This window comes from Protopterus annectens, chromosome 2.part2 (genome assembly GCF_019279795.1).
Source record: "Protopterus annectens isolate FY-2018-M chromosome 2.part2, PAN1.0, whole genome shotgun sequence".
NCBI classification, from domain to species: Eukaryota; Metazoa; Chordata; order Ceratodontiformes; family Protopteridae; genus Protopterus; species Protopterus annectens.
The window spans coordinates 1030700630-1030725354 of record NC_056730.1 but is presented as its reverse complement, the minus strand read 5'-3'; positions in this window follow the sequence as shown (position 1 = coordinate 1030725354).

Genomic DNA, 24725 nt, shown 5'->3' with positions numbered 1-24725 from the left:
ATTTCAATAGCATGGTATTTTAGTTTAATTATCTGATTGTAGTGGATGTCTTTGTAAATACTTTAGTTGTTTTGTTGAATATTATAATAATACCTATTTTTAATTACTTGTATAAAATTGTTATGATATTTCTCTTATATATTAAAACAATAAACCTGTTTTGAAAAAAGAATTGCCGTTCAGCAATTCAAAATGAATGAAAGTATCCATGGACATTGTAGTGTCTGTGGAGAAAATAAGAGACAGCCAAACCTCCCAACTATACAGATCTCCATAGAATGTCCAGATTACTACTTCATATTTTTGGTGTGTTCCCCAAAATTCTGCACCTGTCTAGCAAATAGCTGTGAATTTAAATCATTAAATAATGACAAATATTTGTGTTTAAGAGTCTACATCCTCAGAAAATACATGCTAATCCAAAGCCCATCATTCCTTCAATGTTCTAAGTGTTAAATAACAATATTTACAATATAGTCCGTATTTTTTTTCCTGTGTGCAATAAAGTTTAAGCATGGCTGCACAGGTTTGCCCATCACGCAGCTATGCATAGCAGAGTTTAAACATCAAAAGAAGCTAAATAGAAATATATAGAGTAGTAATACTGAAACTGGAATAGTGTAGTGGTTAGAGCGTTCACATAGCATTCAATCACGGTTTGAGCCCCACAGCAGTCCATGTATTTTCATATGTAAAACACAACTAAAATGTATTTTCATATTTAGGTAGTGAATATTATTATGTATATGCTAACCAGGGTAGTATAGCAGCCCTAAATGTGAGGTGTCATTGAAACTTAAAGTTTAAGGAAAATGTAGCATAGCTAAGTGGATTTGTGCCAGGGTAAGCAGGACTAAGCATCTACCCTTGTAAGCAATAGTTATCTTAGCTAAGCAGGTTTGCCCGGTGCTTAACTTAGCTCAGCAGTTTCAAAACTGTCCAATCACAGTAAAGGGTGGGAAATTAGCCCTATTTAAACCACACAGATGGGAATACAGCTCATAACCAGTTGTAGCTCCCCACTGTAGGCAATATGGCATGTGTTGGTGAAGGTGTGCAATTTTAGGCACAGCGCTGGGGCATTCAGGAGTCCAGGGTCATGGTTGGACACCTCATTAAAGACCATGAAGGGCAACTACTGCAGGACCAGTACCAGGGCTCCCAATACAAAGCAGAGGCCTGGGACTGACTTGCCCAAGATTTCACCACTGCCACTGGTATCCCTCGGACTGGTGAGCAGGTCCGGCACCACTTTGCTGACTTGAAGCAGAGGATTTGGGACCTTTCGGTCCAGTGGGTCCAAGATACCCAGATGGGGAATGCTCCAGCTGTGTGTAAGTATTAGTCAAAATAAGTGTTCTCCAAATTCCAGCCTGTGTATGTGATGGATATGTATGCATAAATGTTTTTCCTTATCTCCTGTACAGCTGCAGATGAGAGGGCTGTGAACATGGAAGCCCTCACCAGCAGGCTGCAAAGGCTGGATCATGAGGCTGGTGAGTAATAATCTAGCTGGCATTATGTAGGACAAATAAATAAAACTTAGTAGAATGTCACCTTGCAGTATTTAAAAATGGGTATGGTGTTTAGTGTCTGAAGAAGCCAGTAGGAGAGTAATAGTGACATACACGTCATATATCAATAAATTATAATTACTTGTCAATAAAAATGTGAACCCCAGACTGGTTGTGTTTACTCTCGTATTGTATGACTGGAAAGTTTCATGCACCAAGATCTGATATCAGAATGGTAATGTTGTGTTAACTTTTTTTACACTGTGCTATGTCAAAAGGTATGTATAGGAATATATATAAAAGAATGTTGTAATCACTATGTCAGATTGTACAACCAAGACAGAATTAGAAAGAAAACATTAAAGGAAGTAACAGCAGTTTCTCAATAGCTCATTCTGATGAAACACAAACATGTTGTATTTTTAGCAGAAACAGCCATGGTGTGAATCTCGGGAGGGGTAGTAAGCTGTATGTATAATTTCAAGTAGCATTTTGTGAATATGCATAGAAACAGTCAGGTAGTGTCAACATAAACTCCTTCCACAGATCTTCCAGGTGAAAGAAGGTATAAAGTAGCTACAAGAAGCATGTAGTAACACTGTGTCCAACACTCACAGTCCAACCCCAAGGCTGCAAATTACATCAAGATAAGTACATACACCAAGTGGTCTCCCCAAGAAATATTCAAAAGTGTCATGCTGTCACAGCTACTGGTCCCTGCTATCAACAACCAGGGTGACACGATAAAAATCAAGGCAGAGTATGTCAGTAGTGCACGCGCACACACACACACACACACACACACACACACACACACATGCACGCATGCATGCACACACACACACACACACACACACACACACACACACACACACACACACACACACACACACACACACACACAGTATGAGTCCACATATGTAACCCTGACTATGTGAATATGGATAGAAACAGTCATGTAGTATTAACAAGCATTCCCTCCACAGGTCTTCCACGTAAGTGAAAGTATAAACTAGGTATAAGAAGGCTGTAATTATACTGTGTACAAACATACCACTGCCCAACTCAAGGCCATAGTTGTAATAATACCTGTAGAGTGATGAGTAGAGCAATGATCATTAAAGCTGTGACCACTGCAAGAATCAACATTTGTTAACTGACATCTCTCTCTCACCCACCTTATCTTCACCAATAATCTAAACACATAAATGAATGGGTATGTTTCCCACCAAACCTACTGTTGGGACATGTGTCCTGTTGTTTTACGAATATTGAAATGTATTCCAATTAATATTCCCGATTCAAATACTATCATTGTTGGCCTCTTGCTATTAATGTAACCTGCATGACGGTGCAATGCCCACTGTGGTTCCATATATGCATGTATTCTGTTTGCTATGCAAATGTTCAAAATCTGTTGTTTTGGGTTAATGAGAATACTCATGCATGCTGTTATAACTAAATATGGAATGTGTTTACCATTACTAACCAGCATCTGTTCTAAAACTGTAACACCATAGCACAACAGGGAAGGCTGATCCCAGTGAATCCACCTCTCTCTCCTCATCTGGCCATGGCACCAGGCCCCAGCACATCTGGGACCCACCCTGGACCTCCTCGTCTGCTGGTTCTGCACCACCTTTCGGTGGAACTGCCTCAGGGGATGGGGTTCATCCCCGCCAGGAGGACGGACGCTGACAGGATCCTGTCACCCAAAGCCAGGTCCGGGGTCTGGTGCATAGCGAGCTCTGCAAGGAATTGGGAGTTCTGCTATGCCAGCTTGAGGGCCTCATGGCACAATTACAGGGTCAGCCTGCCTTTACTGCTCAGCCCCCAGCACAGCCACCTTCGGGGCTGTGATGGTGCAGTGGTGATTGCCCATGGGTGGGGACCTCAGTCCCACTGTAACCATTTGTGGGCTCGTGGGCTTCCGATTACCAAACACACCTCCCCATCCAAAGTGTTTACCCCTCACATGTGTCATATACCACCCCTGTATGCTGTCTTGTCTGTCTTGTCTGTCTTCCTACCCAAACTACCTCCCCAAATATACCTACTATCCTTCTCCAACATCCCACTCTCACCTTAAAAAAAAGGTCAATCTGCCCCCCCCCCAGAAAAATGCCGGTCCATACATAGCTGTCCATTTCGCACATATATCCACTGGTCACATTAATCCTGTCTAATTGGCTTCACAACACATTAATGTTGTCCTCATCCCTCTCTCTCACGGGTTTGAGTGTCCAAATTTACCTTCAAACTCTATATATATGCACAGCCATTGCTGTAGAAGAAATGGACAGCTATGGACCTTCCTTACACTCATCCTGCACATCCCTATCTATCTTTCATATTGCTTTGCTCTCTTTGTGACCCCTTTTCACCACCTTCCTATCACCTATTTTTTCTTTTCTTTTAAAGAAATTAGCACAGGGTAAGCGGGAGTAAGGAGTAGTAAGTGGGAGTAAGCCTATTTGTACGGCGCTAAGCAATGTCTTGACAGATTAAGCACTTTTAAGGCTATCTGTAAGCATATTTAACCAGAAGTTAGTATTGCTTACCACCGTGCAAACCTGCTTACAACTGCTTAAAAAGTGCCTTAATCACTCTGTATTCAACAGCCCCTGTTCTGCCCAGCAACAAAACAAGCAGCCTTTGCATGTTTTGAACAAAGGACTCTGCACACCATAGGCACAGCAATTTACCACTAAGCCATCTGAGCTGTGGCTGTTCCTGTTAGGGGTCACCACAGCGGATCATCTGTTTTCATTAGAAAGCTGAATAAATACATATATATATATATATATATATATATATATATATATATATATATAAATATATGTATATGTATACATAAATATACAGAAATATATGACAGTTACAAAGACATGCAATCAGAGGTTCATGCTGTTGCACACTGGAATTCTAAATCTGAAAATGCACTCACTGGAAGTATTCCTTAAAATGGGGAACAATGACATCTGTGCTGTAACAGAGACCTGGTTAAAGGCAGCAGAAAGCACCCATGCAGTACCAGCTTATAAATCATTCCACACCATTTGGCTGCAGAACGTGGACTGAAGCTCCAAAGTTGGTGGCATTTTCATATTCATAAAGGATGCACACACCTCCAGAGTGGTAGACCAACATTATGCATTACAGTTCCTGGAGGCGTAGCTGACATTGGGTAAGACAGTGGTTCAGGTTGTAGCCTTCTATAAGGTCCCCATACATGTCACAAGACTCACACTCCATGTCCAAAAACACCCTGGAGAATATTAGTGTCCAACCTAACTGTCCAACCTAACACTATCATACTGGTTGACTTCAACTACCCCACCATTAACTGGGAAAGCTACTTATGTACTGATGCACATGCCCATCACATCAACCTGGTTCTTCCTAACATGGGCGACTGTTGCTCTACACCAATAGTCAACTGCTCCCTTGTTATATCTGAACACAAATCAATCACCTTTAGAAATCCACAGTCCTCCTACTCCCCCACCCCCACCCGCACAGGTAACCACCATGAAAAGCCTTTCCAAAGCTAACTATGGCCTCATAAAATCAGAGGTGGCTAACCTCACAGCAGCCATGCAAATGGAGACTAGTTGCATGACAGCTGAAGCAAACAACAATGCACTACAAACACGTACACAAACACAGGGATACCACCTTACCCAATACAACCAGCAACCTCACTTCAAAAAAAAGGAAGCTGATCTGGTGGTCCCCTGCCATAAAGAAACTTTACAACAGAAGGAGGGAACTGATATGGAAGAAGGTGAAATCCCAAGACAGGAAATAAACCCTTATCAGCCTCAATGAAAAGTTGAAATCCCTCATCAAATACTACAAAGTTAGCTGTGAGAACAGAATTGGAACACATAGTAAAGACAATCACAAGGCCTCATACAGTTATGTAAAGATTCTCCATGGCAATATCAAGATTTGTTCTGAGCTATTAGATAATGGTACCTCCCAAAATGAGCCAACAAATAATGCCAATATACTGGCTGGCATCTTGAGTGCAAACATTACCCCTCACTCCACCCCCAAAGGACCAATCACAATACCAGTACACTGCCAGGCACCCAGTATTACTGCAGCACAGGTTAAAACACCACTGTCCAAGGTCAACAATACAGCTTCTATGGGACTTGACAATATCCCTGGCTGTGTTCTACATGAACTACAGAGTGACCTGGCACATTACCTGAGTGCCCTGTTCAAGCACAGCCTGACCTGAAGCTTTGTCCCTACTGAATTGTGCACTGCTACAGTCACCCATCTCCACAAATGAAGTGTGACTACAGACCCTGGGAAATACCGCCCCAACTACCTGACAAGTCTATAATGCAAAGCTATGGAATGCATCATCATGCACCTAATAAACAGGTATATGGGAATCTGCAGACTCAGGATTCCACACAGTTTACTTTTGTGAAGGGTAGGTCATACCTGCTCATTCAACCTGGTCAACTTCTTGGCATCAGTCACCTGAGCTGTGGATGAAGGCAAGGTGACACATACAGCCTACCCTGATCTGGCCAAAGCCTTTGATAACATTCCCCACTCAATAAGCTAGGCATCAATCCAAATATCATTAGGTAGCAACAGAAGCACGAACACAGGGATAGATTGGACGTACTGCTGTCATACATTGAGACAGTTGCAGATGTCACTGAGTTTGTTGTAACATCCTTTATGAGGAATATGACGGTGGCAATACCAACAGATGTGAGTATTTACTGACTGCATTCCCCAGAGTCCACAACTGATTTACCAAGGACACCAACTGTCTGTGGAACAGACAAAACATAACAGGCAGACATATGACCAGTCTGTAGACAGCGTGCCAGTGAACAGGTATATCAGAGACATATCAGTGTGAGTCATGATGTCATACACTAGATGCATGTCCACACAAACCCTGTCAATTTATCAATCCATCATGTCTATAATAGCATTGATGACATAGAATCTGTTCACAAATCTGGGGATATGTCCCCCATGTTGGTTGGCTGTCTCCATATGCCCTGTCCTGTGACGTATTGCCACCTATTGTATGTGAATCTGTAGGCCACCAACTCTGTAATGTCCCTCACACAGGCAAGGCAATGGGCCAAGGCTCACATTAAGGAATGCCCCACATGTCGCAACTAGCAGCAGTATCCAGGCCCACAGCACAATACAATGTGGGCACCTAGATAGTGGTATGGCTGCAGCAATACCTGACATCTGCACATCTGAAAAGAGGACAGACAGAAAGTAGATAGCCAACAGGTTATGCATTAGAATGAATGCTTTGAAAGATACACATCTGAAAGTGAAAGGTATGCCATTATTACATGGCAGCAGTCCTCAAAGACATGTCCAAGAAACATAGTAGCCTACAGATAATATCAAAATATCAGATTAATATCCAATAGGAGATACATATAAACATAAAGCTCAAACACCAAGAACAAGATAGTTGGTACTCAGAGCACAGCTTTGCATGCAGGGGTGTATGGTTCCAGTGCAACAATCTGCAATCTACTCTTACATGAAAAAACACTGTTAAAAGTACTAACGTAATGATACAATATGTGTTAAACTATTTCTGCCAGCCAGTGCACTGTAGCTGGTGTAACATGCAAGTGTGACTGCATATAACCTGGGATACTACCCATGTATGAAACAAATCGAAAAAGAAAGGATTGTGGAACTACCCATGTATACTCAGGTATCCCATACAATATACTCACACCCCTTGCTAATGTAATGACAGCAAATAGAAGCATGTCATGTACAGGGAATTAAATAAACTTATTAAAGATGTCATTACCCTGCTAGTTTATCAGACGGTAACTTGATCACTGGTTCCCAGGGCTGAGCTATGCTTAGCAGGTGTAAGCATTGCTTAAATATAAATGCTAAGCAGATTTGCACACTGGTAAGTGAAGCCTACATGGTGTAAGCACCTGTTCATTTAACCATACCTTAGCGCTGCTTACCTTCATGCAAACATGCTCAAAGCTGCTCAAAACTGCTTTAACCACACTGTATCCAACAGTCCTTGTTCTGCCTAGCAGCAAAATAAGCAGCCCTTCCAGGTCTTTAACTAAGGACCCTGCACACCATAACCTATGCAATTTACCAGTAAGCCACCTCAGCTGTAGCACTTCAGGATGTTTTCACAAAAATACCCTTCTTTACAGCCAGTTTACAATAGGGAAGAGACAAGTATGCAATTAGAAAGGATTGGTATCTATAAATATATATATATATATATATATATATATATATATATATATATATATATATATATATATATATGAATAGAAACATACATAGGGAGAGAGAGAGGGATATAGGTAGGGTGATCCATATATGTGTACAACAATATATAAATATATTACCAAGAAATACTGAGGTGTATATCTGTATATATATATATATATATATATATATATATATATATATATATATATATATATATATATATATATATATATATATATATATATATATATATATATATATATATATACAGATATATACATATACACATGTATGTGTATATATATATATATATATATATATATATATATATATATATTTATAAATGGCTCCACTTCATAAGATTGAAAGCTCATAATGTCTAAATTCAAAACAGCGAGACCAATTGATCGAAAATCCAAAACATCTAAAACTCATAACATCAAATCTCAAAACATTGAAAACTAGGGGCGTGGCCAAGGATGAACACAGGATAGCAGCAGATTTCTTCAGCTCCACCAATTTCATTACATTGACAGCAATTAATTACTTAAAAAATTAATTTTTGAAGTAATTTTCTTTCTAAATATGTTTGTTTTATATAGTTCTTGAACTATATCTAAAAAAGAAAGGAAATCTTAATAATATTCCTGTCAGAAATTACTTTGGAAATTTTCCTGTCAGTTTATCAGTCTGAAATGAGTTCCAGTAAGACAAATTCTCAAGACTCCAGCATCAAGAAAGAACTTCAGTCTCTGATAATTATAGTCCAGCAACTTACTGCTAAGATGGATAAAATGGATACTAAAATAGACACTTTCATAGAAAAAACTACAAAACAAATAGACTTGTTACATATGGACCTGCAACAACAGAAGATCCAGATGACATGCATAGAAGAAGCTGTGAATGACATGGAAAATAGAATACAAGAAGAGCAAATCAACATTGAGTTTCTGCTGAAACAAAATACACATTTACAAACAAAGCTGGATGACCTGGAAAATAGATCTAGGCGCAATAACATTAGGATTTTTGGACTGCCAGAAAATATTGAAGGTAACAATATTACTTCTTTTTTAACAACATGGCTCCCTAAAACTTTAGATTTACCAGAAGCATTCTCTTTTGGTATCGAAAGTGCACATAGATCTATAGCTAATACTAACTCTAACAAAAACTATCCTAGATCAGTTATAGTTAGATTTCTGTCATCTTTTGATAAAGAGATGGTTCTTAAATCTGCTTGGGCTAAAGCTCCTGTTAAGATTAATGAAACAACTGTGCGTTTTGACAATGACTATTCTTCCATGGTATTAGCTAAAAGAAAAGTTTTTCTGCCACTAATAAGGAGCTTAAAAGCACAGTTTAAGACATACCTTCTGTTGCCTGCCAAGCTTAAAATCTTCCTTCCTGATGGTCCTAAAATTTTCGATGACTTAAACTCTGCTTTACTGTTTATCAAAAAAATAAGATTTTGGAAAAAATAGAAGAAATGGAATGGGCTAGTCCTTCGTTAAAGAGACTGGCAACTGAAACTTCGTGGAAGACTTCAGAGAAGAAGAGGAGACTAAAACAAATGATTTGTTCTGTGTTTTTTTTTCTCTCATCATTTTATTTTATTATTAATCTTTTTAAATATAGTTCCTGCATTTCCAAGAAGCAACAAATATTTTGAAAAAGATTTAATCAAAGTTATTCTCTGTGTGCAAAGAAATGTTTTGTTTCATAACTAGTCAAAATATCTGGATATTTAATGGCAAGCTGTGATTTAACTTGTTTCTCTTTCTGAAGAGGAAAAATAAGGTCAGTAATTTGATACATTTTTTTTCCTTTAAAAGTTTATATGTTCTTCAAATGCTATTCCTAATTATACTTTCTTGATTACACTGCTTATGCTTGTTTGTAAATAATCTGTCATGCTTTAACTAATAATAATTAGAACTAAATAATAGTAAATAATATGTTTTATTTTTAACTCTATTGATATAAACAGTAAGCGACATTCTGTTGTATATACTTATTATAGCTTTCTCTTGCATTTTTTTTGTTTCTGCCTTACACCCATTTGCTTTCTACTCTCTTTTCTTTTCTTTATTAATATGTAGAGATGCTTTTGATCATATAGACACAGTAAATAATAAGATTTGCATAGGAGTTGAGTTGGGACAAAAATGTTGAGTTTTGTTACTTATTAATAATTTTGGGCTTGATTTCACTTACATAGAGTCTGTAATAACCTGTAGAATGCATTGTGAAGGTTTTGTCATGTTTAGATGCATTTACACTGCTAAATGAATGTTTGTCACTAGTTTTTAATAAGTTTCCCACCAAAATGTTAAGAGACAATCTGGGATGTGGGCTGTCTCATGCACAGTGTCCATGAGCTACTTCAAAAGCTTCAACTCTCAGAATTCTCACAGAGAAGCTGAAAGCAGCTAGTCTCACCTTTGACCTAGATATCACAATGACACATCACAGATACAGGAATGACACTACCTAATTATACTTTCTTGATCACACTGCTTATGCTTGTTTGTAAATAATCTGTCATGCTTTAACTAATAATAATTAGAACTAAATAATAGTAAATAATATGTTTTATTTTTAACTCTATTAATATAAACAGTAAGTAATATTGTATTGTATATACTTCTTATAGCTTTCTCTTACATTTTTTTTTTATTTCTGCCTTACACCTTTTTACATTCTACTCTCTTTTTCTTTTCTTTATTAATATATTAAGATACTTTTGATCATATAGACACAGTAAATAATAAGATTCGCATAGGAGTTGAGTTGGGACAAAAATGTTGAGTTTTGTTACTTATTAATAATTTTGGGCTTGATTTCACTTACATAGAGTCTGTAATAACCTGTAGAATGCATTGTGAAGGTTTTGTCATGTTTAGATGCATTTACACTGCTAAATGAATGTTTGTCACTAGTTTTTAATAAGTTTCCCGCCAAAATGTTAAGAGAGACAATCTGGGATGTGGGCTGTCTCATGCACAGTGTCCATGAGCTACTTCAAAAGCTTCAACTCTCAGAATTCTCACAGAGAAGCTGAAAGCAGCTGGTCTCACCTTTGACCTAAATATCACACTGACACATCACAGATACAGGAATAGCAGATTAATAATATGTGTTAAAACCTATGTCCCAAACATATACATTACTATAACTCATTTAATTCATCTGATTGACAAGCATAAATAATTTTATAACTCTATACTGGAAGAAATTGTCATGTGATATATTTTAAAGTAGTAGTATAGCATGTTTGTAAAATCTGGTTACTAAAATGTGTTTGCTGTGCATTATTTTGTATAAAGCAGACAGATTTATTGAAGGGACAGCAATGTAAGATGGTGCTCAGTAAAGATACAACTCAGTGAGATCATATATATATATATATATATATATATATATATATATATATATATATATATGTATGTGTGTGTGTGTGTATGTGTGTGTGTGTATGTGTGTGTGTGTGTGTGTGTGTGTGTGTGTGTGTGTGTGTGTGTGTGTGTGTGTGTGTGTGTGTTTGTATGTGTGTGTATGTGCATGTGTATGTGTGTGTGTGTGTGTATGTGTATGTGTGTGTGTATGCATGTGTGTATATATATATATATATATATATATATATATATATATTTATATGTATATGTGTATATGTGTGTGTATGTGTGTATGTATGTGTATGTATATATATATATATATATATATAGATATGTGTGTGTGTGTGTGTGTGTGTGTGTGTGTGTGTGTGTGTGTGTGTGTGTGTATGTGTGTGTATGTAGATATGTATATAAATGTTTCTGAGAATCTGCTTAACTATGAAGTATGATTTATAACAATTTCTATGAATACAATATTTTATTCTATTGGCAATAATGAGTTTGAGTAAATGCTCATATACAAGCAATTCAAGGTTTTTTTTGGAAGCTGTTAACTGTATTTACATGACAGAAAATAGATGCATCCTAATATATGTAATGTCTGAATCATATTAGCCAAAGTTTTTGATTTAAATGAATGATAGAACTTATTTTTCTCTCCTCTTGATTTCTAACATCAAGATTACTTGAATGCTATTTGAATACAAGTGTTTTATACTACATGGATGTATATAGTAGTATGAACAGTTTAAAAAAAAAAAAAAAAAAAAAGGTTTATTTTAGTTTATATGATGCTGTTTTACCAAATGTGTAGTCTTGTCTTGCTAGATAATTGAATTGAAAACTGTTAACTTCAGTTAAATATAACTAGTATTAAATTGATAAGGTGGTAGCTGGCGTACTGCTTCTTAGGGTAGGGGGTTAACTTGAGTGGTAAATACTACTCTAAGTTGGAGTTTATTACTCCAGGCTGGATGCAAGGTTTAATCCTTACATTATTTTCACTTGTTCATTGTTATTTGTATATAGTTTTGACATCCACAATATATTTTGTACATTCATTGTCACTACAAACAAAATTGAATCCTATACGAAATCCCATAAGAGATTCAATAAATACAGCTATATTTAAAGGTACACCTAAAGGAGGAGATGTAACATTACTTATCTTGTTATTTGTTATTTTGATCAAAAGATTCTTAAGTTTTAAAAATGCCAAATGACATATTTTAAAGGAATTTCTTTAAACATTAATGGATTGAATAATCCATGTAAAAGGGCAAGCCTAATAAGATACATTAATTTACATAAGGCCAACTTAGTCTTCCTACAAGAAACCCATCTCTTGAAAAAAGATATTGATAAACTAGCCACAAACAAATATACAGTATTGGTTAGTTCAGAGCACACTCAGAAAAAAAGAGGAGTGGCTATTTTATGGAATAAAAGTATGCCCATTCCTAAAACCATTAAGTCTTATCAGGATGACAAAGGAATGTTTTGTATGGTTACAATACAAATTAATGGGAAGACTTACACTTTAATTAATGTATATTGGATACCTGGAATTGGTATTAATACAGTGAAACATCATCTTGATAAGATCATATCATTCTCTATAGGAGATATTATTTTAGCTGGTGACTTTAATTGTATACTACATGAAAGTGATACTACCACTATAGGAAAGAGAAGAATTACATCTAATGCAAAACATTTAAAGGATTTTGCTAATTCTTATCATTTGAATGATATTAATAATCAGATAGATCCAAAATCATTACCATACACCTTTTTTCTAACAGATACAAAACTTATTCAAAAATAGATAGGGTCTTTATTTCTAACCAGATGGTAACAGATTTAATTAATTCCAAAATCATTTCATGTCCTATATCTGATCATAATTCAATTGTTTTTGAATTCATGATAAAAATACTCATAATGTCCAGATCAAAAGGATACCAGCATACTTAACTCAACTAAAAGACTATAAAGAATATATACTTTCAGAAGTAAAACATTTTTAGACATAAATAACACTCCTGAAGTCCCCATTGTTTATGTTGGGATGCCTTAAAATCATATCTATATGGACAAAGTATCAGATGGTATAATAATAAAAGGAAATCTTGGGATAAGGAATTGTTAGATATTCAAAGTAAATTAGACTCTTATAAACATAATAATAAAGAAAATATTATGGACAAGAAAGTTATTGAAGAAATAAACAAACTAAATGAGAAATACAAAGAAATTTTAACTCATAAAGTTAAAATAACTTTAGAGAAATACAAGTTTTTGTCTTATTCAATAAGCCCCAAATACTTACATAGACTTAAAAATAAAACAAAAAGGTTGAATAAACAAAACCATATCAAAGAAATCTGTTCTCTAAGGAAAGGAAGAATGTTTCTAGTATACCAGAAATACTAGATGAATTTAGAAATCACTTTCACAAAATTAACCATAATAATATTAACATGGAACCTAAAGATAAAATAAAGGAGTTTATAACCACAAATATGAATAAAAAGCTTAATAAACAACAGATTAAACTATTGGACAAGAGTATTTCATATACAGAAGTTATTACACAAATAAATAAGCTTAAATCAAACAAAGCACCGGGTAATGATGGTATTATACCAGAGATATATAAATTCCTTTCTAAAAATACATATTTATTAATACATAAGGTTTTTATTTTGGCCCAAACTGAGTTAATAACCCCCCCCCATCTTGGCAATATACATTTATTTCGCCAATTTTAAAACCTAATAAAGATCCAACTAGATGTTCTTCATATCGGCCCATCTCATTACTTAATGTTGATTATAAAATGTTTATGAATATCTTTGCTGATAGATTGAAGACAATCATTCCCGGCATTATAGATATAGATCAGACAGGCTTCATTGTAAATAGAAATACTTTTGATAATATAAGAAGAACTTTAACATTAATAGATTTTGCAAATAGGAAAAAGAAAGATTTAACACTTATTAGTCTTGATATAAGTTCAGCATTTGATTCAGTAAGTTGGGACTATCTGTTTACCTTAATGAAGTGCACAAACTTCTTGGATGCATTTGTAAATCTAATTGAACATTTATACAAAGGAACGTTGGCTTATATTAAGGTAGGAACATATGTTTCACAAAAATACCCATTCTTAAAGGTACAAAACAAGGATGTCCACTTTCTCCACTATTATTCACTTTAGTAATGGAGCCTTGGGCTAATTTGATCAGAAACAGTACTGACATAGAGGGTTTTGAAATAGATGAAAATATAACATCCAAAATTCAACTTTTTGCAGATGATGTTCTAATTACATCAGCAGGATCTAATTCTTCTATACAGTCTCTATTTGATAACATGATGAATATTAAAAGTATTTCTGGTTTAATATTCAATGAAGAAAAAACTAAAATATTACCTATATATACACGAAAAAATATTCTCATTAGTGATTTTACTAAATATGTACCCAATTCAGGTCAGATAACTTATTTAGGTATAATACTATCTAAAGATATTAAATCTATTATATATAATAATTATAATACCTGTTCTCTTAATATACAAAATCTTTTTAATACCTGGAATAATATGTTTTTTACTATGGAGGAGAGACTTACAATTATTAAAATGATAATATTCCCCAAGATTTTATACTTAATACAATCAATAATACTTCCACCTACAAAAATAATTATCAAGAAACTGAGCACACTAATGTTAAATTTCTTATGGGCACCTAATAGACCTAGGATTGCATTAAAGAAACATACTAATAGTTGGTCTCAATGGTCTCAAGGGGGTATTTCTTTTCCAGACTTTAATTTATATACTATCTCTTCTATTGTAAAAGTTATTACTTTATTAATAGATCAGTCATATGTCACAAAATGGAAAGATTATTGGGAGCTAATTAGTATACACTTCATGAAAATCTCCTTAACACATAAAAATATGATTGTAAATAACTCCATGTTATGGTTACTAAAGGAATTTTGTACTTCACCTATTACACCTAAACATATGGTTTGTTACCCATTAAATATTATTATTAGTTATCGTAACTTTATATTCATGCACCCTAAGTATAGGGAATGGAATTTTATTGCATTTCCTATAATGTATACTCAGGGTATGCTTTTGTCATCTACTTCTGAAGGAACTCATTTAGCTATAGATAATGATCTAAAGTACTGGTATCAGTTGATATCTGATAATAAAGTTAAAAATCTAGATTTCTTAAAACAAGAATTTGATCTAAGAGAAACTTGCTGGTTAGAGGTTCAGACCTTTAGACAACATCTCATTAATAAAATAGATTTAATGTCTATAACTGTTAAAGAATCTATTCCAACACTGATTGATTACTTGATATTAAATTTACAAAATAAAGTTTCTGATAAAGGTAAACTTTCATACATACAAAGTTATCAAACAAGAAACTTTTACAGTGTAGATTCATACTGGAATTATTTCACTTCTATTAATAGGACCCACCAAATCAACAAGATAAACAATATATATTGAATCTGCTTATAGTACTACGTCTTCCATTGTCTGGAGACTTTATACATGGAAATTTTACATAGATCTTTTATACACCTTTGATGATGAATAAAATAAATAATAAAGATAATCTATGTAAGAGATGTAATGTAGAAATTAATGCTGACTGGGCTCATATGTTTTATGACTGTATAAAATTGAAAGAATACTGGAAGTCAATTAATGAATTTTTGCAGGCTCTTTTTACAGATAATTTCATTATTTCTAAATCTCTTATATTATTCAACACACCTGTACCTCAAAGTGTTAAAAAGGTTAAGCTTCCCTTGTTATGGTCTATTCTAGCAGTGGCTAGGAAAATAGTAACTAGAAATTGGATTTCAGATACACCTCCTTCGTTCAATGAATTTAAAAATGGTATGAATAAAGTGTTCCATATGGAAATAAACACAATTAGGACTAGAACAAATAGAAAAACATCTTATTTTATTGTATGGGATAATTTACAAAATTTGTTAAAAAAAATTTAATTTCAATAGCATGGTATTTTAGTTTAATTAATTCATCTGATTGTAGTGGATGTCTTTGTAAATACTTTAGTTGTTTTGTTGAATATTATAATAATACCTATTTTTAATTACTTGTATAAAATTGTTATGATATTTCTCTTATATGTTAAAACAATAAACCTGTTTTGAAAAAAAAAAAAAAAACATTGAAAACTACAAAGCAACTATAAATAACATCCCACGCACTGTTTACTATGTTTATGCAGGGAAGCAAGCTCCCCTGCACACCCAAGTGGGGGGATCCGCCACCCACACTCCCCATAAATTAAATATACCAACTCAGAGGTCACACTAGTGGGGATAGGAAATTAACTTTTCCCCCACTGTAGTATGACCTCAGAGTTGGTATATTTAATTAACGGGGGATGTGGGGTGGACCCCCCACATGGGGGGTGCAGGGGGGCTTGCCACACTGCATAAAAATAGTAAAACCTCTGTGGGAATTTATTTATAGTTGCTTTGTAGTTTTCAATGCTTTGAGATTTGATGCTATGAGTTTTAGATGTTTTGGGTTTTAGAGGTTGTGGTTTAGATGTTATGGGTTTTCGATGTTTTCAAGTGGAACCATAGATATATATATATATATATATATATATATATATATATATATATATATATATATATATATATATATATATATGCATATATATTATATATATATATATATATATATATATATATATATATATATATATATATATATGCATACACGACCCAAAATGCCCATACAAACATATGCTGCTGACTGACCACCCACAACTGGGGCAGCATGCACAACTGGATACAAAAGCAGCCATGCCACCCCCCACAGTTGAAATAAATAAGTGAACAGTACACTGCTACAAAATCATGATAGGCCATACACAATGGCCAGACATACAACAACCTCTTAGCAAAACAAATAAAATGTCTGAACATAGCAAAGAAAAATACAACCAGCCAGTATTTCACACATGTTTATTATGCTCTGATGCCTTGGCCAAAGCCTTCAAGGAGTAAACATTACCAGAAATACATGCCTTAATCACAAGAAGCAATTAACACCTAATTACATAATTGAATATACAGCCTGCAAATACACTCATCATTTAACCCCCTAAGGGATAAAGTATCACAGTTAATATTAATACATTGAGTCTATACATAACAATTGTCCTTTTATGAATGTTTCATCACACTGAGGAACAGATGTTTTCTGAAACAGTACCTTGAGACCAACTACTTTTCCCATGGTGAGATTTATTCAAATGTACAGCTATAGAACTGTCATATTTCTTATCAGTAATATGTCTGACATGTTCTAACAGCCTAGTTTTAAAACATGTATTGCTGTCCCCCACATAAAATATGTTACAGGGCTGTCTAAGAGCATTTTCTATACACCAACCTATTGAATGTACAGACTTCAACATGTTTCCGACCCATTCCCCTCTGCAAGAATTATAGCACTAAATAATGATAGACCAGTATATCTATCAACCTACTAATGTATGACATCTGGACAAAGCCTGACATAATTAGTGGACAGAAGCCCAGATACATGGCAATACATGAAATATTGTTGTTATACACTGAGAAAGTTGCTGTTGTTACAGGGTTTGTTGTAACCTATCTTTTCTGAGGGATATAAAGTCAGAAAAACAAATGGATGTTACCATCTACATAATGCAATCACCAGAGTATGCTACTGATTTGCCAAGGACGACACCTGTGTGGTGAACAGCCCATACATAACAGACTAACCTGTGGCCATTATATGTTCTCCACCATTTAGTTGGTTTGTCTCCACAAGTCTTGTTGTAAGAGGTAGTAGCTCACAAAACTCCAGGATGTCTTCCTCGCAAGTAAGGGAAAGGGCCAACGCCCACATGGAGTACTCATTTATAGGAGTGTGTTGCCATGACTTTAGCTATTGGAAGAACTACACAGCTGTTCTGCAGGCAATTAGCAAGTGGGGAACCCCAATAGGTGCACAGACCATCACCTGGTCATGAGCATCATCTACAAAAGCCATGCTGGCACCTATTCAAACCAGCTCTATCCCTGTAGTGCACACAGATAGAGAGAGAAATAAATGAAACATAAAGTGGAAAAGAGAAGAAATAAAAAAAGGTAAGTGGAACATGTAAGCAAGTAACTGAATGTAGTACTTGGTCTGTAATAATGGGAAATGTGATTTGGAGGAATATATGTCTCAACAAGACATGCTGTACTAATGTACTGCTAAACAACTGCTATGTTCATAGCATCTGACCCTCTCTGCAGTGGGAGATATCACAGACATACCTCTCAACTGTACAGATCTTCACAGAATGTCCACATTTTACCATCATGTATTTTTGTCTGTTCCTCTTGAAATCTGTATTTTCTGGAAAATAGCTGAGGATTGAAGTCATCAGGTAATAACAAACCCTTGAGTTTAAAACTCCACATCCTTAAGAATATTCACTGTAATGCAAAATGTATCATTCTACGAACTTCCTATGTTTGTAACAGGAATATTTAAAATCTGTCAATATTTATTCCCCCACCAATATTTATTCCCCCATCATTTTAGGCTTTGTCCAGATGTGATGCTCTGAGAGGTTGCGAGGTGGGATCACAGCTCAGAAGCCTGACTCACCCTGGGAAAGGACAGCTCATATATGACAACCACAGTGGTGTCTGTCGAACAGTTGTGACTGTGCCACTGCTAGGCCAGTTAATGAGATGTTTTCCTTATCCATGTTACCTGTGATTATGAGTATAACACGTTTGCCTTGTAAAGCTAAGAGACCTATAGAGGGCATGTGCATAGTAAAGTACTGTTGCAGAGATGTGTGTTGCAGTGCATGTGATATATTGAATTAATAACATTCAGCTGTACAGTGTTCTGCTGGACAATAAGCACATTTGTGACTATCTGTAGTCACATACACATATGTCTGTGTTATGTCAACCAAACCATTGGCAGGTATGTGAGCAATGACATTGTAACTTAATAGCCTACTTATGACTGTTAGACCTCTTCCAGGTTATCACAGTGATGTCAAACCCTAATGTGCAATTAATGTACTAATGTATGGTGCAGCTATATTAATACAGTATCAATAATGATGTCCCCTTTGACACTCATTTTCGTGTGTCATTGTTCAGACATACTGCTGTAACAGGTTGAGAAGTATGATTGAGTGGCAAGACTGTAAATACAGTGTGCTATACTAACATACAACAGAAATGTTTACCGGGTATCTCCTGAGCACCTGTATGTATGTTTATGTTCAGCTGGAAGGCACAAAACTGAATCACATGGGTTTCAAGCATTCAGGTACATAGGTTGTGCATGTTGCACATGTGTGTAATATCAGTATCAGTGCATACAACAGACAGAAATGTGTACAGCTACTGGTTGTTGCAGTGCCCTGACACAGATATGGGTACTAGAGTAGGCATGATATTCAGCTATTAATCAGAGAAGTGTCCACCTGTGCTATGACCCTCTGTCCATGCCTACAACTACCGACTATATCCACACCTATATACAGTGGATATCACAAGTGTACACACCCCTGTTAGAATGCCAGGCATGTGTGCTGTATGACAATCAGACCACAGAAGGCCATGTCATAATGTTTCTCATCTTTATGTGACCCCTAACCTGTACAATTCCATTGAAATACAATCATAGGTGTTTCAAGGAAGGTGAGCAACTATTGCCAAGTGAAGATGTGCCATGATGTTAGAGTCTAGAACAAGACGGATGAATGCTGTAATCATTTCAAGAGGTGCAGACACAACATATCAGTTTAAGGGTGTGCACACTCATTCAACTGGCTTATTGTACTGAGTATTATTTCCATATGTTTTCACAGACCAGATTTTTATGTTTTCAATTGAATTGCACAGGATATAGGTCACACTACAGATGGGAATTGTTATGGAATGAGCTATTGTGGTGTCATGATCCAATTGCATGAATACCAGTCAGTGTATCAGGGGTGTGTACCCTTTATATCCACTGTAGATATATGGACAGAGCAGTACCTGACCTGTACATACAGCCTCCACCAAGGTAGAGGAATCCCCTTTGGTGGACAGCAGCAATACACTAACCACATAATAGGTTGCTACATTGGCTGTACAGGGACACATAGGTGCAGACAACAACTTGGAAGCAAGTCCACCTATATCTGAGCAAGCATATAAGTTCACAGGTGACTTCCTGTAAGGCTGTGAATCAGACATATCCACACCACCAAGGACAATTGCAACCATGTCTCCAGATATGATGTAAGTCTCAGATGAAACAACACAATTCACCCTGTACTGGGGGTAAAAAACACCTCATACAGACATGCCGTGGATATAGGCAATCTGCATCATGCAGGGTAGGTGGGAACATTGCCACCCTGTCCACCCCATTTGTACAGGGAGATATGCACATTGACCACACTCCTCCCCTCAGCAATGGTGAGCATGTACATATTGCCTACCGATGGCAACAACAGCATATCTCCATGGGGCATAATAACATCACTGTCTGCCTCCTACATGAACTCAGGCATGTGCTCAAAGCTCCATCACACACCACAGTCAAACACAGACCTGTCAACACCCACACACCATCCACATGGAAGATGCCTACTGTCAACCCTCTACACAGAAATGAATGAAGGATAGCAGATTATGCAAGCAAGTGTCCAACATTGGGGGGAATAAGATAGCTCAGGGATAGGAGTGTAATGCAAGCTGCTATAGCCATGATAGCTTGGAATGTTTTGGTGTAGTGTGGATTACTTGCAAGTAATATCCACTGGTGATGTGCATTTTGACAACCGTATGAGGTCCTGTGACCTTTTCCTGCTTACGTCTTCCAGGTAACATGCAGAGTGCTTGCCTACCATCATTCTCTGTTGTGGAAATTGACATCATCGCCCAATATCTGATTGGACATTATGCCTTGTTATTTGGATGGAGAGCAGAAGATGTGTGGGAGAGGACTGCCCTGTGGAACAGTGTGGTCCACAGGATAAATGATGCTGGCCTGTAAAGCAGAATGTATAAGCATGTGCAGCATCAGGCCACTGACCTCAACTTCCATGCCTGTCAATGGGCTGCTGCTGTAGCAAGGGACTGACTAGCCACAGGTGGGGGCCAAGCCATCCAGCCCCCACTGATACCCACCAAAGAGCTCCTCACCACATTTGGGCCACACACCAAACGCACAAGTCATGACACTGATGGAAGCATTGTGGAGGTGGGTTGCATATACACACACACTGGACGAGGATCGTGCAGGTAAGGGCCCAGTAGGGATTAGTACAGTAATATATCATGTATCTATAATGTATCTACATGCATGTGTCAGGTCCAATTGTAGTGGATGGGGTTTTCTGATGCACAGAGGTGCATATCTATGGTGAGGACAGGACATTGCGTATTATTGTGTTTAGTACTGTACATGTGCAGACATGCTGCATCCATCCTGTACCAAGGCCACATGTGCATCTGCTGACAATAACTCCCTCTCACAACTACCTAGGACCCTCTGGTCTGCATATGGGACAGCAGCCTAAAGCTGATAAGTATAACATTGTTCTGTTGCTGCCTGGCAATACCACAGGCATGTGAAGTGCATGCAATTTACTATGCACACAACCATCAGTAATAGCTACATTGCTGTATGTAATAGCTATATTGCCTATTGTGCTTGTTCACTTGTGCTGGGGTTAACTGTATTGCATTACAGTGGTCACCACTGGGGCTTATCTGACATGGATTTAACATTCCTGTAGCATACCTCACAACTTGTCAGTGCCAAGATGTCTGTACAGAGGCCAGCAAATTGTGCTGGACAAAAGGCCTAAGGTAGGGTTACGCGTGACACATTACTGGTATACAGTGGATATATAATTCTGTACACACCCCTATTAAGATGCAAGGTGTTCCTGTTACATACTAATTAAGACAACAATATGACAATCCACACTCTTTCAGCCTTTAATGTGACCCATAACAGGTACAATTCACTTGTAAAACCAAACATCTGGACTCACTCATTGCACCTACAAGGCTTGCCACCTGTGAGGGTGGCAGATGTTGTATCAGCATGATGTTTCAGTCAGGTATGATACCTCATGTGCCATATGTCCAAGTACACTCACTGTAGCCTATTTGGCTATAACATCACATACATGAGCATTGTTAAGGCACACAGACCACGTCTGACCATGTATAGGTTCAAACATTTGGATATTACAGATACATCTGTACAGAGGACTGTATTCAAACCGTAACCTTAGTTTGAGAGACAGCCTTACAGAACTATCTTCAAGTTTATAGAGCTGAGTATATTTTCTGTGTTATTATGTACTATAGAGCTAAATTGTCTGCTTGATATCTGTGTCTTACTGCTCTGCAAATCTATAGAAAACAGTATATATATTTTTTTATAATTTGCACATACCTTACATCTGTGTTGAAACTGTTCCCCCACCCCCCTCATTTCCTGCCTTGTCTTTCAGCTGATATAATTTAGCTAGGGTTGTGTCTCCTTTTAATTAACAACCTGTATTCAAACTGGAACCTTAGTTAGAGAAATAGCCTTACAGAACTATCTTCAAGTTTATAGAGCTGAGTATATTTTCTGTGTTATTCTGTATTATAGAGCTAAATTGTCTGCTTGATATCTGTGTCTTACTGCTCTGCAAATCTATAGAAAACAGTATATATATATTTTTATAATTTGCACATTCCTTACATCTGTGTTGAAACTGTTCCCCCACCCCCCTCATTTCCTGCCTTGTCTTTCAGCTGACATATTTTAGCTAGTGCTGTGTCTCCTTTAAATTAACAAACTGTATTCAAACTGGAACCTTAGTTTGAGAGACAGCCTTACAGAACTATCTTCAAGTTTATAGAGCTGAGTATATTTTCTGTGTTATTCTGTATTATAGAGCTAAATTGTCTGCTTGATATCTGTGTCTTACTGCTCTGCAAATCTATAGAAAACAGTATATATATTTTTTTATAATTTGCACATTCCTTACATCTGTGTTGAAACTGGTCCCCCACCCCAACTCATTTCTTGCCTTGTCTTTGAGCTGATATAATTTAGCTAGTGCTGTGTCTCCTTTTAATTAACAACCTGTAGTCAAACTGGAACCTTAGTTTGAGAGACAGCCTTACAGAACTATCTTCAAGTTTATAGAGCTGAGCATATTTTCTGTGTTATTCTATACTATAGAGCTAAATTGTCTGCTTGATATCTGTGTCTTACTGCTCTGCAAATCTATAGAAAACAGTATATATATTTTTTATAATTTGCACATTCCTTATATCTGTGTTGAAACTGTTCCCCCACCCCCCTCATCTCCCGCCTTGTCTTTCAGCTGATATAATTTAGCTAGTGCTGTGTCTCCTTTTAATTAACAACCTGTATTCAAACTGGAACCTTAGTTTGAGAGACAGCCTTACAGAACTATCTTCAAGTTTATAGAGCTGAGTATATTTTCTGTGTTATTCTGTATTATAGAGCTAAATTGTCTGCTTGATATGTGTGTCTTGCTTCTCTGCAAATCTATAGAAAACAGTATATATATTTTTTTATAATTTGCACATTTTTTACATCTGTGTTGAAACTGTTCCCCCACCCCCCCTCATTTCCTGCCTTGTCTTTCAGCTGATATAATTTAGCTAGTGCTGTGTCTCCTTTTAATTAACAACCTGTATTCAAACTGGAACCTTAGTTTGAGAGACAGCCTTACAGAACTATCTTCAAGTTTATAGAGCTGAGTATATTTTCTGTGTTATTCTGTATTATAGAGCTAAATTGTCTGCTTGATATCTGTGTCTTACTGCTCTGCAAATCTATAGAAAACAGTATATATATTTTTTATAATTTGCACATTCCTTACATCTGTGTTGAAACTGTTCCCCACCCCCCCTCATTTCCTGCCTTGTCTTTCAGCTGATATAATTTAGCTAGTGCTGTGTCTCCTTTTAATTAACAACCTGTATTCAAACTGGAACCTTAGTTTGAGAGACAGCCTTACAGAACTATCTTCAAGTATATAGAGCTGAGTATATTTTCTGTGTTATTCTGTATTATAGAGCTAAATTGTCTGCTTGATATCTGTGTCTTACTGCTCTGCAAATCTATAGAAAACAGTATATATATTTTTTTATAATTTGCACATTCCTTACATCTGTGTTGAAACTGTTCCCCACCCCCTCATTTCCTGCCTTGTCTTTCAGCTGATATAATTTAGCTAGTGCTGTGTCTCCTTTTAATTAACAACCTGTATTCAAACTGGAACCTTAGTTTGAGAGACAGCCTTACAGAACTATCTTCAAGTTTATAGAGCTGAGTATATTTTCTGTGTTATTCTGTATTATAGAGCTAAATTGTCTGCTTGATATCTGTGTCTTACTGCTCTGCATATCTATAGAAAACAGTATAT